Source organism: Corapipo altera, unplaced genomic scaffold (assembly GCF_003945725.1).
Source record: "Corapipo altera isolate COAL_440 unplaced genomic scaffold, ASM394572v1 70, whole genome shotgun sequence".
Taxonomy (NCBI): Eukaryota; Metazoa; Chordata; class Aves; order Passeriformes; family Pipridae; genus Corapipo; species Corapipo altera.
Genome location: NW_020884911.1, coordinates 2,475,257 through 2,492,229, shown reverse-complemented (window position 1 = coordinate 2,492,229; position 16,973 = coordinate 2,475,257). Strand labels below are relative to the sequence as shown.

The 16,973-nt window shown below is 40.5% G+C and overlaps 1 long non-coding RNA gene across 4 annotated transcripts in view; it reads right to left on the bottom strand.

The window, feature by feature from the left end:
* Positions 1–16,973, bottom strand: part of LOC113952074 — a 165,397-nt gene that overhangs the window by 131,743 nt on the left and 16,681 nt on the right. For 3 of the 4 annotated variants that reach the window (XR_003529366.1, XR_003529368.1, XR_003529367.1), the window contains exon 4: positions 11,873–11,978. This is a non-coding gene — a long non-coding RNA (uncharacterized LOC113952074). Of the gene's footprint in view, positions 1–4,561; positions 4,836–11,872; positions 11,979–16,973 lie in introns of those variants that run through there. The other variant, XR_003529369.1, reaches the window with a different exon arrangement.

Here is a 16,973-nt window from a genome sequence, read left to right as displayed (position 1 = left end):
CTTCAGTCACTGCTGTTCGTGCCTTGGGTGGAAAACTGTGGCAGACAAACTGGGAGCCACAGTAAGACCTGGGGAAGAATCTACATGCCTTTATGGTGGATGAAGATACAACAGCTGGATGAAGTTAATCCTCGGGGTTTAGAAAAGGCAAACGGTCTCTGAAATCACACAGTCCTGAGACAGAAAGCGAACTCCAAGAACACTCAAGTCCTTCCCTCACTCCACACTCCCATCATACTGTGCAGAGCCAGGTGATGCCCAATTTAAACATCACACCTTCCTCCTCTCTACGTAAACATGGCTCCAAAATTATCCTTGTGGGTCCCTTGCAACTCAGGATATTCTCACATTCTAAATCCTTCCTTTGGCAAAGCTCCTCCCCAGCTCTACAAATTTACTCCAATTATTTAATCAGTTTGGTTGAAATTCAAAGTTGTTAGTTGCTACTTAACATTCCTTATAAATGGCATTTATTAGTTTCAGGAAGGAGACTTGCCATTGTTACAGTAATTTAAATTGGTACCACATGGCTACAGCCTCCTGCTAACTGGTGTTCTTGGGGCAAAATCAGGTCTTTAGAGATCTTTAAAAGACACCAGAGATAAGTTAACCAAATTTTAGTCCAGGAAGTGACAATTTATCAAAAACATAATAAACCATGGGCGAAATAGTCATTGTAAGCAGCACATAATTTGGTCCATGAAATGACATTTTAGCATCCCTCACTCTGGTCTCATGGAGGTTTGCTGACAGTGCAGGGAAATGCTCCATTGATATTTAACAGTCCCCAGCTCCATGATCCTTTGTGAGACTGGAACTCGATACACTCCAGTCCATTCTCTCACCAGCCCTAAATCAGTCAGCTTGGACATATGATGCTATTCCATTTTCTTTGCTTAATTTTAATGCTGTAGCTGTTTTAATTTCCCAATATTCTAAACTTTCAAAGTATCCAGGGAAACAATCTCCTCTCTTCCCAATTCTCCCTGCACTTCTTGGACACACACACGTGCACACCCTCGTGATAAACCCTGGAGTGCTTCTCCCAGTCCTAAGGAAAATGGAGGTCTCTGCCGGGGATCACCAGGCAGCACCAGCTGTAGAAATTTAACAACTGGAGACTCTTTAACCTTGATGCAGCACAGACAAGAGTACATCAGCACCTCCTATAGGAAAATTGGGAGGAACACCACATATAAAATAACAAAATAAAATAATAGATTCATCTTCCCGCAGCTAAAGATAAATATTAAATAATCCTATCTGCTTCTGGCTGAAAATTAATTTCTTCTAAGGCAAATAGTGTAATACGTATATGCCTTTCAATTCCCATTTGGCAAAAAGCCTATTTTCAGTATGCAGTACATAGACTTTTGGAATACTGGAACTGCATTCATCACAGACACACTTAAACAAATAACATTTTCTTCCTTCGGGTACCAATTCGCTGTGGTCTAGGAAAATATATATCTATTTTACAACATCAGTATTCCCACCAAATCCAGATAGCCAGATTAGAAGCAAAGCTCTTTGTTTAATATTTAATTAGCCCAGAAAACCATTCTGGAGGGGTTATCTCCAGGCATGCAAACTCCTCTGCAAAGCAGGACCGGAGCTGACGGTACGGTCTTGTATCCCGGCGCACACAACCCTGAGACACGCCTGCATTCCAGGATGAAGCCATCCAGGCAGCACTCCTGATCAATTCATTGCCTGAGAAAGGACAGGAGAGCAAACACAGAGCATCCCAAACCAAGAGTCTGAGCACTGTCTCCCTGCCCGGGCTCAGATGTGAACGTCTCCATCTCCCGGGGCCTGTGGCATTCCCGGCTGCCGAGCGCTGGGAACGCGGCTCCCCTGTACTCTAATCACTCCCTGTTCCTGTGCTGGTGTGCCTGACTTGCCAGGTGAAGTGTTTTGACAGAAAGCCTGACGTGGCATGACATTTTGCAGTCTTGTCAGCTTCCTGGGAACACACATAATTCTCTACCTTCCCAGGGAAACCCTCCTCTCCTGTTTCAGAACAGCATCCAGTTGTCTTTTGCACCATCCTCCACGTATCTTTTTTTCCCATGGTATGATTCAGGTACATTTTATCCCTTCTTGGCTATTAAAACATTCTCTCTCCATGCTTGGAGCCCTCATGAGCATAAACTGCTCACTGCCCAAGGGAGGAGAGCCTGGATATCTTTCCAGACCTATGGTGTGACTCTTAGGGATGATCCTGTGCAGGGTTAAGAATCGGACCGGATGATCCCTGTGGGCACCTTCCAACTCAGCATATTCCGTGAGTCTGTGATCCTTGCCCATGCAAGCACATCAGTTTACAGATTTACCAGCATATTCCTAATTCTAGACTGTTCTGTGGTCCAGCCTGGGCTCTCACAGGAAGTTTGTAGCACTGAATTTTTACTCTGAAAACTCTGAGATCTCTTCATCTCAGTATCTTACCCAGCACCTATTTGGCAGTATCCAAATGAGCTGCTCTGCTGCAGGATGCACAGATAAGATATTAGACCCAGCTACCATGGTGATTGATGTTCTAAAAATATCCAAGTCAGCTGTACTGACAGATGGGTTAAATATATGGCTGCACTATACCTGGATCACAATCTGTTAGGATGAGGATGCAGATAAGGACCAGCGAGTGTAATTCAGTTTGGAAAGTTTAAAAAAAAAAAAAAGTAAGTCTAAACCCAACATTATGAAACTCTATTGGTCTCAAATGTTAAAAAAGGCTTTTCATTTTGTAATTCTGGTCTGGCAACTCTGTCTGGTGCCATTATGCACACGAGGAGATGACAAATATGTAGATTGCAGTGGTAAGGAGAAGGAATCCAGTTCTTAGCAAACGCAACATGACAGAGAGCATTTGTTGCTGCTGCTGAAATTTGTGTATCTAAGCATTCTGTGAAGTCTAATGTGATCTTAGGCTGCCTGCTGCCTTGGAAACTAGTGGTCAGATACTCTCAGCAGTGGGCATAACCAGCTAGAACATTTTGATTAGATGAAATTTCATGGAACCAAAATATTTCACACACTGCTTTCACTGAATTTCTGTCAAGGACTCAGAAAGAGAAAGTACTCCTTGAAAATAATCCTGGTGGTTTGGACACTGGGATGCAGAGCTCTAAACTCCAATCCCTGTTGGACCAAGCCATCTGGAATTAAACCAATTGCACTTGAGGCCAACAACAGGCCAGTCAAGCTGCTAACAAAGAACAAAGTCAAAAGATGTAATTTTCAGATATAAAAGAGAGGAAAAAAAACCCCAAACAAGCACATGCTTATTTTCCATGTTGTTTGACTGTCTTCACTGCGACCCCAAAGCCTTGAGAATTCCAGTAAAATTTGCCCATTTGCCCAGAAGCAAAGCACTTGGGTTACAAAAGAGCAGTTCAGACAAAGGCTGCTTTACACAGGATCTAAAATTTACTAAAAACTCAGGTAACGAGGGTTTCACTTCCTCACGAGCTCGCTTTGGAGAAACAGAAATTCATTTTCCTCAGATACAACTTCCAGGTTACCAGGCTGAACAAAGAGCATTGTTACTGTGGGCTCAGTAGACTCAAATCAGCCAGGAGAAAATGCATTGGTATCCTCAGGAGTGTTTCCTCCTGTCCCACCTCTGCAGCACCAGGACTGGAGTTCAGAAAGCAAATATTGCCACATATTGCTCTGCTCCAGCCAGCAACTGAGTCCAATCAAAGCTGTGGGCTTTCTACACAGCCTACAAACCCAGAGGGCCATTGACAGGCTGGGAAAGGCATCCAGCTCTTGGCAGGCACTGTGATCACAGAGAAGGGCCCATCTGCAAAGTGCCCCTTTCAATCCACAGCAGCTCCCTCATCCCGGCCCCACAGCCAGGATCCCGGCGATGGGGCACCCTGGAATTGCCATGGCAGGATCCTGCAAACGGCCTCTGACTCACCATTAAATTAATGCTCCTTATTAAAGGCATCTTTCCAATCACTCACGTTTCTTCACGTCAACACATGAACATTCCCGAGGTTTCCCAAGGTCAGTTGTGCCCGTGGATGCCCCTTTCCCATATTTCAACCCCCTGAAATGACAACTCCTCCTCCCGTCTTTGGGCTCAGGGCAAAGCTGCCCTTTGAAAGCACCGGGTGGGTCACGCTCCCCAAGAACAGCCATTACCAGGCACTCCCAGGATGTTGATTCCTGCATATTTGTATGGAAATCACCCTTGTGGTGCCACTCTGCTCCTTATAAATCATTTCAATATCAGGCTCATAAACCCAAGTGATTGTAGAGCACAAATAAATACAGGTGCACTACTGCAAACGTGCACCAAGAACTGCTGGACTGTTCTCCGAGGGCCACCATGGGCACAGGGGAGGGTTCCCACCCACTCCTCCTTTTTCAGCCATCCTGGTTTTTTTACAATTTCAAATTTAATACTTTTTCTAATATATTATGCTGTTACCTCCCCTGTATTTAAACTGTACTTAAAAGCATGCTAAGAACTGGTAATTCTTTAATGGTTGTTCACTTACAAGCGATTGTGGGTCATTACACAATCATTTAAAGGGCATTAATGAGAACCATTTAATGGTTTTAGTAGAATATCATTGTAAGGGACAGGGGAAAAGTTACTGGCTGTAAATTTTTATGACCATTTCTTACAAAACGTATTACTTTAAAGATTTATGTATGTAACAATGAGTACAATAAAAGCCATGCTAAAAATAATTTGAAATCAAAGTAATGCATATAGATAAGGCCCCACTTGCTGCAGTTTTCCATGCAGACAGGAGGATTTTCTTTCTTTTTCTTCTAGAAACCTCACACCTTTCAGTGCAGCTTCAGATCTCCTTTATGAAAAGTCAGAGCATTAAAAAAAAAAAATGCTCAAGTCTACATTTTAACAAGGCATAAATTGTCCTTTACGGTCCATATTTTATTTTTACTTTTCACTCGTTGTTTTGCATAAGAAGTCAGTATTTTCTCACTTTTTCCTCAGACATGGCACAATAAGACAGCTTTTAAGCAGAATGGAAGGAGAATTACTTTTATAAGGCACCCTGAACTGTACATTTGGCTGGCTTTTTACAACTGGAAAATAAAGGAGAACTCTGCACACCAAAATTAAAAGGTTGGCTATTTCCCCACAGGGAAATTCTTTATTACTATACTAGACCACAGCATACCTTCAAAACTACAGAAACTTATTTTGAAAACTATTCATATGGACGCATTAACCTTATTAAAGCGCTTTAATAACAAAACAGTCATCATATTATGCCTGGTTTTGTCCATTTGTGACTCACATGGAATATATAATGAGGAAGACAATGCCCTTTTTCCCCAGTATTCTTGCATAAGTAGGAGAATATTTCTAATTAAAAGGCAGAGTTAGTACAGCACATGAATTGAACTCAACCATATCTCTGGAAATGCTGATATTTTTACTGTTTGCATTAAGTAAGGACTGTATTTCTCTCTGAATCTGACTTAGTACCCATTACCAATAAGATTAAGATTTAAGATAACTTGGTCAAAAGATGGTGAATTATAACTTTTAATTAAAACGTAGAAAATAGTTTCTTTAAAATAAACATGGTAATACTTTGGAGATCATTAATTTTTTATGTAACGAACAACAAAACCAACCTGAATATTTTAAAGGGTGACACTGCAGAGCCCAGGAAAAGGGGATTTTTCAAAACTTCTCAATGCAACAAACACAAGCAATGCAGCTCGTGTGTCTTTGGAAGCAGTGCTGTTCTTTCCTGGTGTCAGCCTTCCACCAGCTCTCCAAAATGCAGTTTAAATTCTAACTGAGATGACAGTGATATCGGGCTGACTTATGTTTTCTTCACTTGCTATTTTATTGTTTTGTTGCCATTTTGAAATGCTTGAAGAAATTCAGGAGTTGGACTGCTCTGATTTGCTTCTGTGTTTGAGTTGTGTAGAAATGTTACTAATGATTAATATCATGTGAAATGGGGGTTGTCTCATCTTTACTACAGATAAACATTCCATTGGCTTCCCAGGAATATCTTACTGCTGTGCTTGTAGTTCAGTCACCACAACTCTGCTTAATACAAGAGCAGAACAGAACTGATTTTATTTAAATTGTGAAACACTGGGAGGGAAATGAAGGGTCTGTGCAAGTTGGGAACTCAACTCTTAAGACAGATGAGAGGAATCCAGTCCAACTCCAATGCAATTCCTCAAGCTATTTCCCTGGATGAAGCACAAGATGTATCTCCTCATCCCAAGCCCTGACTGCCACATGATTCTGTCTCTTGAACTCTTGGGAGCAAGAAGCATCACCCAGGCCTGACCACAGAACAGGGACTAATGGCACTGGGATGAGATCAAATCCACCTTTACCTGCAACCTGAACTGGGAGTTAAAACCTGAATTTATGGAAACAAAAGGGCAACCCACTAAAAATCAATGGACCACTTCATTCCCTGGTTTTGTGATCCTGGTCATTACTGGCACTTTTCAACTCTCCCCCATCTTATTTTTCACTGGATATTAATCACTGCTAACTATATTTTCCCATGCCAATTCTTCACCTCATCAGAAAACAGCACCTGCACTCAGAGCACAGAATTAGGAGATTCATAAAAATCAAGGAATGAAATGGCACATTGGTTTAGTGTGTCAGGGTTTCACCTCCAGGAATACGGGACTGTGAAAGAGGAAAAAGGGGAGGAAAGAAGTGGTAAAGAGAACAAGAATCAGAAATTTAAATAAAGAGAATAACAGGGACACAGACAGAAACGATGGGAGAAGAGGATGAAGACACAACTAACCTAACTGAAAAAGGAACAGGCAAAAGTTGGGTGGATGAAATATTAAGAATTACATGAAAATATTTTCTTTATGCACCTGCACACATTTCCATGTGCTACAGCCCACACTACAATAAAGAGAAAGGTGAAGGTAAAGCAATGAAATTGTTCCCTTTTTTCCTATAGCCCCACTAAGAAAAAAAGAAAAAGAGGAAATTGAATGCCATAAATATATTCAAACAATAAAATTTTGATTTACAGGAAGAAAAGCAAATAAATTGTGAGTAATGATTTGAGGTTGTAGAGGTCTCCAAACACTACATGATTTTTATTTGTCATGTGTGTTGCAGTATTTAGACTTACTGAAGTATATTCAGAACACAGATTCTGCCTAGTTTTTTTGAAGGTATTTTGCTTGGTTTGAGCTTTCCCCCTCTTCTTAATCAAATGGGCTGCACAGGTACCTTTGTAGTTACAACACTGTGAGTCCAACAATTACAAGACAACGTGGTTTGTTGCAGTTATTGACTTCACACACACACAGAAGTGACTCTTCTTCAGAGCTTTTGGAATTTTAATCATGTTTCCTGATGATCCTTTGGCTACTCATAAAAATAGAGACAAATATCTCTACAACTGACCCCAAGGTGGGCAGTGTCCTAAAGCTGTTATGCCATGGAATGCAGTGAAAAGGAGAAGATGCTTATGCATAAAATGCACTTTGCCTTAAAATTATCTTAGTCCAGTGGGAAACCTCCTACTGTTCCTATATATATATACAGACACACACCTTGTCCCTAAAATTATTTCAAATAGCCATTCTATCCAAGGAAGATGTCTACAGCTCTGAGTTTCCTCTTCTGCCTTTGCAGAAACAGTTAACTGAGAACGGATGGAAAATGAAAAAAAAAAAAGGTATGGAATTCAAAGATAATTAATTTACTACATATTTCCAAGGTATCAAACTTTAAAACACCTGTGAGTATCTGCTATTTTCAGCTTTCAGTCAAAGTAGCTGCCAATACCCATAGCACAAAAACTGAGGAGTAATTGCACAGATCTTGGGAAAGCCAGAGGGACATTCAAAGCAGTGTCAGTCAGTTTGGCTCCACTGGTCTGATCCGTGATATTTTAAGTGCAGATATGGCCAGTGTCCTGGAAAAAACTATTTGGGATACATCACAGAATGGCTTGGGTTGGAAGGGACCTGAAAGGCCATCCAGTCAGGCTCTGGCACAGGTTGCCCAGAGAGGCTGTGGCTGCCCCATCCCTGGCAGTGTCCAAGGCCAGGCTGGACAGGGCTCAGAGTTCCCTGGGCTAGTAGAAGGTGTCTCTGCCCATGGCAGGGGTGTGGAACCAGGTGATCCCTTCCAACCCAAGCCACCCTGTGATTTATGGCATCGCTCCTCTTTCCCATGCTATCAGCAGCCATTGCTGATATATTGCTCTGAAGTTCTGGTATAATATCTCTGCACAATAAAATAGTCCATTTTGACCTGTGTGTGCATAATTTCATCACACTGACACCTCAGCTTTCTCTCTGCATTCTTCTGCCCACCACACCTCTGGGTACCTTCAAGGAGAAGTACCAAAGAATGCTCTGACAGTAACACTTGGGTTTGTGACTGGGGCACACGAGCAGGTGCTCTGTGAATCACTGCCACAGCCCTGTAATCTCCACTGGAAGGTGCAACCACAGTAGAACTGGTGTGCTAAATTATTTTTTTATGAATCTAGGAGCACATTTGTAAGTTATGATACAACCAGTGCATTCTATGAAACAAGCTGGGAAGCCCAAACTTCCCAGCTTCAATCCCTGCCCGAACCCAGTGAGTCCCTGAAGGATTTACCTCTTTGCTTTCGATTCCTCGTGTGTCACTGGAGAATAACAGCACTTACCTACTTCACAGCAAGGCTCTTGTGAGAGCTAATTAATGTTTGTTGCACAACACTTTGAATTTGTAAAATGTCATTTAAGTGATAAGTATTATTGCCATTATCATCAGCGCTGTCCTGGGTACCATAGACACACGAAGGCAGCTGCTCTAAGAGCTACTTAATACATTAAGGACAAGGAGCAAAGTGGAAGAAGCATCAAATCCTTTCTTTTCATTTTCTTAAGAACAACAAGTGCTTAAAAAAAAAAAAAAGTGGTTGACAACATCTGCTTGCCTTGAAGATTTCTTTTTTAGGGTCTGTTCTCTGCCACACTCACTCTGACTCGTCCCCCAAGTAGCTGCTCCAGCTGGTTGTCAGTGGGAGCAAGGTGTGATGGCAGCAGAACCCACCACACTGGGAGCTGCCTGGAACTGAGATGCTGCATAGGTGCAGTTTAGTAAGTGTATTTTTTCCCAGCTTCCCTTCCTGTGGAACCTCATCTCCCTTTTTAATTTCGTTTTCCCCTTTCCAGACAGCAGAGGTAAGGTCAGCAGCCAGTGATGTAATAAACTAGTTAGGAACGCGCTGCGAAGTGCACCACATGAGATAATAACTATATTTAGCTATAAAATTTCAATGTGGATTATATTTCAAAAGTCTATTTATATAACTCCTTTTGTGGATAAATTAAAAACTATTTTAAGTATTCAAACCAGTGGGGGTAAAAAAAAAAAAAGGTTTAAATTATATCCAAAAGGTAAGGACACGAGGAGAGAGACCCTGGAGGCTTTTCCCCTTTCAAAAGGCAGCGATTTCTAGAAAAATCCATTAGTTTTAACCCTTGGACAGATGCACATCCAGTTTGGACCCTGTATCCTACCAACTCAGTTCACCCTGAAAATCTGAAACTGCAGCACCAAGGACTGATTCTCTGGCAATTTTCTCCTCATTAACCTGAGGTTCTGGGGAACCAACTCCAATCAGGAAGATATTTACATCCAGATCAATGGGAAATGAGACTCCCCAACATAGACTGTCCTGCACAATATTTTAGTGTCCCAAACCTATTAAGAGCTATGAGATTTATACCATGAAGTTCATGCACCATGCTATAATTTACACCTAAAAGTTGTCTTGCAGCTGCTTCCCCTTGGCCTGTTCTTCCATTACATCCAAATTAATAAAACCTATAACCTGTGCGTTCCTATGCTAAAGATAGTGAAGGAATGAGGGGTGGGTGGGAAGGAAATAATGACAACAACGACAAAATCAACACTAAATGATAATATTTCTGAACTGCTGTGATTGTCTGAAAAATTTTGGCTTAATGCATCTATGATACTGTGAGTTAAAAAACAAAACACTTGTGTTTTTCTTATTTTTGACTTCTCAAATCAGTGCCTCAGCAAGGCACCACCATATGCAAAACTACAGAGAGCCCCAATTAGGATCTTCTCTGTTAAACCCTCAGTGACTACAAAGCACAGACAAAAGTGTAACTAAATAAATAGATACTAGCATACAAATCACAGAGATTAACTTCAAGCTTGTGAAAATAGCCCTTGTAAATATAAAGTGAAAGTCATCAGACACCCAGCACACAGGGCTACAACAGTGGGACACAGGCAGACTGGGCTGGGCTGCCACCCCATGAATTCATATCTCCTGCCAATACATGGAATTTTCCTTCCAAGTAATAAACTACTCAATGGGAAGGAAGAATCCAGAAACACAAAGGGCATCATAGAATGCAAATTCCTGAGGGGAACCACCTGAGGCAGGTGCAAAAGGTGCTGCTGCACATCCTCCCTCCCTTCAGGAGAGGGTAATAAAAAGCTGGAATGGAAGAAGAGTTGGTGTGTACAAGCCAAAATACCAAAAAACAAGCAGGAGCAAGGACAGCAGTGGTAGGAAGGGCTGAGGGATGTGTTAAACACACAGTGCCTTCAGAGAAAGGGCCTCATCCCCTCTAGTAACAAGTGCAGCAGCCCCAGCCTTTATTTACTATGTATGCACATATCTTTGACCTATATTTTGAAAACCATTAAGACTCCAGAATATGGACAAACAAAAACAAGAAGAGAGGTTTTTTTGTTATTGTTGGGTTTTTCCTCTTCTCTTTTGTGCTAAATAGCACAGCCTCAAGCCATTCCTTACAGTTGCAAACATGTTCAAATGAGGCCTTCAAAGGCTGGAGGCTGAACTCTCCCGGGTGGACTCTCTTGTAATCATTAGGCTAAGCAGAAAACACAAAACTGCTGTAAACAACAAACTTATAAAAGAGAATGTTAAATATCATGGCACCAAGTCAACAGGAAACTGAAGCTCTCTGATACACAAGTCATGGTCACGAGGCACACTGTGCTCACATCAAAATGTAACTTGGTTTCCTTCTGTTTATTTTTCTTCTCTGCTTATTACTTTGTGTGAGAATGAAAGGCAGTAGGGGAAGAGAAGCAAGACAACAGACAGCCGTGGTAGCAACAACACTTTCAACTGCCTTTGGCCCTCCTAACAGCATCAGGAAGACAAAGAACATCATACACTGCAAGTTTATTAAGTAAAAAAGGAGGTGAGAACTCCCAAAGAAAGCACAATCCAGAAACAGCAGATCCTGTATTGAACAGTCACTGATTTACCTTTAAAGACGGAGCTTTTTCACGTAATAAAGACCCTGGAGAATACAGCCCTTTAGCAGACAATAATTAGGTGCCTGCCTACACATCCTTTCCAAGTTGATCTTGGATCAGCTCCTCACTTTTGCCCCCAAAGTGTGAAATTTGCTGCAGATGCCACTGTGCATCTCAGCTGCTTCATGAAACCAACTGAGGAATCTCTTCTGGAACAACTCAATTTTGGTGACCTGTACTACCAAAAAACTAAGGGTTGTGTGACCAAAATAAAGGCAAAAGAATTGTGCACTACCACCTCTATCAGATGTACAGTGATTCACATCAGAGTTCTTTCCCAGTGACATAAAACCCAAAGTACATTCAATGACAAAAGTTCCCAAAAGAAAGCCCACAATTCACAGAACATGCTGCATTTCAACTTTCTAATGTCTTCAGCTAAGAACATCTTAAATTCCCGAAGTTAACAGCAGAAATACATTCACTTAAAAGCAAACAGATGCAATTAGAATAATAAACTTGCTGCTTGCAAAAACGCTGCCTTATAAACAGGATATTTACTGAAAGCAGTTGTGTTCCAACTATAACACTTACCTTCACAATTGTATTCTCTCAATAATGAGTTTGGGTTTCGAGAGCTTCCACACTTTGCTGCACCCAGGTATGGTAGTTATGACTTCTCAGGCAAACTGCACTTAACCTGTGAAAAAACAAAATAAACTTTCAATTCATGTACTGCCTGGCAGAAAGAGAGAAACTCACGGCTAAAAGGACTTTGATGAATTGAGTTTTCACTACAGGTGTCACTTTTCAGTGAGCTGCCTGTGCTGTTTGAGTTCTCTGGGTATTCCTCCTCAGCACACTCACTAATATCATTTAATGTTGATCTAATTCACTTGGCACTGCCTCCCATGGCTTTGGCTACAATAAGTACTTCTAACATTTACAGGCCCCTGTTCCCAACCACTAATCCAAGTGGAAGCAGCTGTTCTCCTGCCTCAGCGTGGAGCTCTGGTTGGCACCTTGGCCACAGCTGCAGCACGTCTGTGCAGCTCATGGAAAACACCAAAATAGATCAAACCCATGAGGTTCTGATCTGTGCCATGACTCTTTTGTCACGTAAGAAGTACTTCCTTTTGTTCAATTCACTTAATACATCTGTTGTATCATGCATCTAGTTTAAAAATTAATAATTTCTTGGTAAAAATTACAGTGTTAAGTTTGGCACCTCATCTCCAAGGTTTCTCTGATTCTGAGGAAGCAGCAGAATTCCACCTTCTCCCCTTGCCACAAACATCAGGCTTCAGAAAGTAAAATAATAGGTAGAACTCCAGGCTTACATTCACAAAGATCCTTTGGGGAATGAAGTTTCTGGCATTTATCAGATCCTCCAACACAAACCTTAAGCTCCAGGTACAACCTGCCTTTCCACAGAAAAACACCCAATCACTGGGATTGGGAGTCACTATGGCCATGGTAATCCAAATATAGGGCCTTAAAACTGCAAATGTAAGAAGGTGTTCATAACACTTGAATCTTTAAGGTGAAAGTTTGTCTTTATTTTTTTTTTTCTTCCTAATTTTTTACTTTCACAGAAGTGGCTTTAGGTTCATTTTGAAAGGAATCTGCTCTACAATCATCATTGGTTATGGAGCTGTTCCAGGAATCCAACAGATGTGACGGAGGGATTGCTCCAAGCATCCACACCCACCAGATCCAAGATCCCTTTCCCACATTCCCACCTCAGTTTCAGCCACTACAGATGAACCTCTGTCCATGAAAGAGGAGGAGGTCCCACAGGGCCACGTCCTTAAAGGGAACAGTTAAAACCAAACCTCAGCTTAAGCGGTTTTTTGGATCAATTCCAAATCAAGTCCCAATTCTTTGTGTTTTGACAGTTTTGTAACGTAAAATAGAACACACAGACAGCAGAAACACAATCAAAGTCTTTGCTACTTGAGCCTCTGGAAGTCTCTCCTATTTATAAATAGCAAAAACGTATGTTTATGTAAAGGGAAACACTGATTTACTAGAACTGATTGCTTCACAGTCTAATTACTTTTCAACTGGCTGTTCCAAATTAAGATGTCATTGATGGCTTTTGGTGATATATTTCATTTTAAGCAAATTTATTCTATAATAGAGCACATCATAATGGAAAGCAGAGTTTCCACTCTTCCCTCCTCTTTGTAGCCTGATATCTTGACAAGTAAATTAAATTTAGCAGTTAAAATGCTTCCATTAGTAATTTTATTAAGTTAATTAAGGAATCTCTCTTTCTGAATTTTAACTACATTCATTTCAGCACAACCTTGATTTTCTTTTTTTTTTTTTTCAAATTCCATACATTTCTTAACCATGATGGTTTCTAGGACAAACAACTGCCTATAGAACATTCCTGAGACTATGACAAACTCAAATAAGAAAAAAGCAAGAAATTTTAAAATAACAAAACCTCATTTTTTTCATTTAAATTATTTTGCTCTACAAATAAAACAAGACTCTCCTACTCGAATCTAGGGAGAATGATTGTTGTGAGCAACTCCAAAATCTACAAATCACAGCAGAAATTACACATCTAGAACATTTCTGCTCTAGAAAACAGGTCAAGGTGTGTAAATCAGTGTCAATAAAATGAGAATTAGCTGAACCCTCACCTATTGCTTAAGCCAAATTCATAACTCCTGGTTCATGGAAACTCTGCATTTCATAAATAATGCCTTAACTTTCATTTACCTTTTTCATCTTTCAACACAGAAAAGGGACAGATGGAACCAAATATTATGAGAGCAACTGTTCCCTTTTATATCCCTCCTCCCTGAATCGTGGGACTGTGAGAAATTCCCTGAGATTTTCAATTGCCTCCAAAGCAAAGAATTCTGGGTAGTTTATACTCAAACTAAATTCATATATTGTAAACATGAACTAATAAAGTGCTTTATTTTTTCAGTCACCACCACTGCAATGTGCAAGAAATCTCTGATAGTAAAAAAAAAAAAAAAAAAAAAAATCTAATTTATCTCCTCACCTAAAGGAAGGGGATTTTTCAATAAACAGTCAAACATTTAATTTGCCCCAGGACTGGGGCCGAACTAATGATAATGTCCACTTGACATTCCATGGTCTGCTGAAAAGAAACATCTCCAAGAAGTAAAATACGATTATTTAAACCCAAACACTAAGCACAAGGAAGGTTGACACTGATTGTGTATGACAAGGCCACCCAGGGGCACAGCTCAGCACGGGCACATTAACATGTACAGATGTAACAGTGCTCCCTATCACAGCCAAACATGCACCAGGCTAAGGGATAAACAACTGGGAAGGGGGAATTATTTGCTGTACCAAAGATCCGCTGATACAGGTTTGGGGGGGAAAAAACGGCAATATTAAAATGGGGAAAAATGTTACAGAGCTCATTGATCCCACCTGATCTTAACAGAGGGCAGAGAACACCTGCAGCCAGGCCCTGAGGACTGGAAAAGCTTGGGAGAAGGATGGCTGGGAGTAGAGGGGAGAAAAAACACACAGATGAAGTAATTGTATAAGGATCTCACATTAAATTAACTTTCTGACAGTGAAGTACTTGGATTTCTTCTTTCTTAGAGGACTGACCAACCTCCCCCACAGGAGCTTTCCAGCATGCACAGGACAAGACAGGCAAGAAGGGCCAAGGATGAGGTAAAATTGGTAGTCTAAATTACACAGATCACCTCTAATTACGTCACAGTTGGGCTGCAAATAAAAGCAGTGATCAAATAGACTATTTAAAATCATGTTCATGTTGTACTGGTGGAGAAGTGCCTATGGAGATGTTGATCCCACTCCACAATGCAGTTCCAAACGCACGGGGTGCCTTTTGCCAAGTGTTTTGGCTGAAAGATGGGAGTGAGGTCAAAACGTGGCAGAATTTCTCTACAAACAAGAGCAAACAGAGGCTGTGGAGTTTTTTATTTTTCATTAGTAATGGTCAGATGACTTGGGAGGAAACTTTTCCCAGCATAAATGATACTTTGTTTTAAAAGTTGTACCTTACAATTTATATTTGCAGAAACAGGAAAGCCTCAGACAGAATCTCCAATGAGAAAACAAAGTTCATCGATTTGAATAAAAATGTTTTGTTTCATATTTATAAATCAAAACATTGGGGGGTCCTCCTGTAACTAATGACATTCTGCACTTAGAGTAAGATTTCAGTCATAGAATAAAAAATCTAATCAAGCTTGAAAACACATGAAGTCTTTAAGTCTGTTTTTCCTATATCAAGCACGATTAATCAATCATTCTTGATATATCATTGGAGTTAAAGAAAAGCAGTAAAGGAAAAGTTTGTGGAGTGGATAAACTCTGTAAGAATCTGCTTTTTTATTATAATATTTCTAATATTTAGACACACATACAAGTTTGTAGAACCAGCCAACCTCCTCTTCCCTAACACTTTAATTAATTACTTGCTCAATTTTAAAATTGGGTTGATTTAAAAGTAAAAATTATCAAGATATGATACACAAGTTCTTGATTCATTTGGCCTGAAGCTTAAACACTGTTTTTACAGGTAGAAAAATTAAAAAGAAAAAAAAAAAAGAAAAAAGAGGCATAAATAGTCTCCACAAAGGTATTTTACAAGCAGATTAGACCAACTTCAATACATTCACTACCACATTTTTTTAGGAATGTTGTGTACTACCATTTTAAGCAGTGAGTAAAGCTTCCAGAACTGATGTTATGGGCACAGAGAGTTTTGTAGGGAAAAGATAACACATGAAAAGCAAACAAACAAACAAACCAAAAACAAACAAACAAAAACCAAAACAAAACAGAACCACAACAAACCCCTTCAACCTAAATCAAGCATAAGGCTGATTTCCTCAATTTTAATCATATTTTTTCTTTATGGTAGCTCACCATACCTTTGTAAAACAGTAAGGGACAGTATGCAACAAGTTAATGTCAATGTCCCCTCAGGCTTCTAAGGCCTGTGAGAGGACAGTAAACTACAAATGGAGGGATCCAGATTTTCACTGTATGGGGAACAGCCAAACATTATCTCCACCAGGAGGAAAAAAAAAGCCAGGCTGTGCCAGCAGTTTCTCGGGTTATACACCTCAGGCTCTCACATTTGTATTTTCAAGGCCTGGGCCCAACAAAATGGCACCTGGGACTGAGGGGGCCTCTCCTTCCCCCTGCAGCCCCCCCACAGGTGTCACCTATTAAGTGATGTTGAGAGCAACTGAAAAGGTCCTGCCAGGATCCTATTTGCTTTCCATAAATCCAGGGATTAAAGATTATGTGAACAAATAAAACAGTCTCCATTCTAACTTCCCCACTACAAAGGAGGAGGCTACTTGTAAAACCACAGCAACAAAGCTGGAAAGGATCAGGAGAGGTCAGAGAGTCCATCCCTGGGCTCTGAAATAGGTTCAGGTATATTTGCATGAGTTTTAAACAGGTGTTTTTCCAGCCAGTTATTTAACACCTCTAATTGCAAGGTTACACAGTGCTCTCAGCAGCTCATCTCCATGGTTAGAGAGTTTACATCTGCACTAAAATAATTTAAAAAAAAAATCAACCTTGCTAATAATCAAGTCAATTATTTCTTGTTCAACACTCCATGAATGTGGAGAAGAACAATTGGCTCATAACCTTTTATATTTTCAGACTATTCAAGTGCCTCTCACAAACTAATTCCTACTAA